Here is a 1,866-nt window from a genome sequence, read left to right on the forward strand (position 1 = left end):
GCCTCATGATGAAAAAACAGCACAATATTCTTTTGCTAAGAATTATGAAATTATTATATTTAGAGTTTGGATATTTTTTTCTGAGAGGGTTTGGGTCATATGTTGGTTGTTTGTCACCTACAGCTAAATTTAGCCAAACTCGGGCTTATTTCCTTACCTGTTCTCCTTACAAACCCTTGTCACATCTGAAGTTCCCCATTGTTGTCGATGGCTCCATTCTCCTGCCAGCCTCCTATGTTCCTAACTTGGTCAGTTCTTTCCCTTCTATAATTTTATCCAGGAAATCACCAGTTCTAAGGATCCTTGCTCTGTGAGGCCTCTTGAAGTCACATGTTCTCTCCATTCCCACGGGGACAGGCTGCATTGGACCGAAGCATTGCATCTAGACATGGGGAATAGTTTTTAATCTCCCACCTTTAGTTCCTTCCTTATACGAACCATCCTAGCAAGCGTTCTTTTCATCATTTCCCTGACAAAATTTAATTAGAGTTATTCAGCAAGTATTCTATCACCTTACTACTCAACTCATTGTCTTGCAGGTCTTTGCTATGCCCATCAGACCCTTTACTGCCTCTTCCTTCAACCGTCTTCCGCCTCTGATATATCCACACACCATTCAGCCTGGCACTTCCCAACCAAGTGATGCCGCTTCATCCCTTTCCAACAGTGTTCAAGATTGTTCTTTGTCATGTTTTCCCAGAGAATACGTGGTTTCCGTGTTTTCATCCCCACAACTTTCTTCAATATCCTCTTATCCCTTAGGCGCTGATATACAATACAAGGAAAGGTTGAAATTAAAAATTTATGTGCCATTGTGTTTGTATTCTTACCTGCTCCATAAATTGTTCAAGCTTCTTTTGTGGAAGAGTCAGTTTCCATTTTTGATGTTGCACCTGCGCATTGGGCAGTCCTTACACACAAGATGGGTTTCCATTTGTCCCATCTCAGTCCGAGATCATCTTTAAAAATTCCACATTCTCCTTACAAACTTTGAAGTCAGGAGGTCCTTCCATGCTATGTAACCAAACTTCTTCTGCTGGATTTAATCAACCCACTAAAAAATTTATCTCCTTTGTAAAGAATTTTCTGTGTAAGGAAGTCATTGAGTCTAAAAACTGAGTTTAAAAATAATTCTTTCTTTATTCCAAAACTTATTTACTTTAATGTTGTGTGGAAAAGAAAGATTTAAGAATTTTTTAGAAAGCAGTTTCTGTCTGCAAACAAGTTGTTAAACAATCAACCCAGAGTTAAGATGCCTACTAAGCTATTCAAATAGGATATGTTTATTTTTTCAGTACCAGAATTTGTTAGGTCGAGTCATATATACCAACTTATTTTACCCTCACAACAATTCTTTGAGATAGATTTATTATTCTCACATTATCGACAATGAAACCAAAGCTCAGTGCAGTAAAGTTCCAAGTTCAAGCTCACCAAACTACAAGTGGTGGAGTAGAATTGTTACTTCTGTTTCTTACCATCTAAACCCTGCCCTCTTTCCTAATGCCAAGCGGTTCTGTGCCAAGGGCCTAGGGTTAGCACTGAGCCCCTTAATGAGAAAGAGGCAAAGGACCATGCAACATGGTTGACAGGGTTAGTGAGGCAAACAGAGCCGTGGGGAATGTGTCATGTTGATTAGATATTACATTCCCATATGCATTTGGAACTACTTCTGGGCATTATTTCAGTTCCATTGTTTTGTCTGTTTACTATGGAGTAGTCTGAAGCTTTATATTTCAGTATCTGATAGGGCTACCCCTCATTACATTTTTCCCTGGAGATTTTTCTTCTTGCTTTAGAATCAGCTTATCTAGTTGAGAATATCATTATGAAGATTTTTGGGGTCTTATGTCAGATTTATAGATT

Source organism: Lagenorhynchus albirostris, chromosome 12, assembly GCF_949774975.1.
Source record: "Lagenorhynchus albirostris chromosome 12, mLagAlb1.1, whole genome shotgun sequence".
NCBI lineage: Eukaryota > Metazoa > Chordata > Mammalia > Artiodactyla > Delphinidae > Lagenorhynchus > Lagenorhynchus albirostris.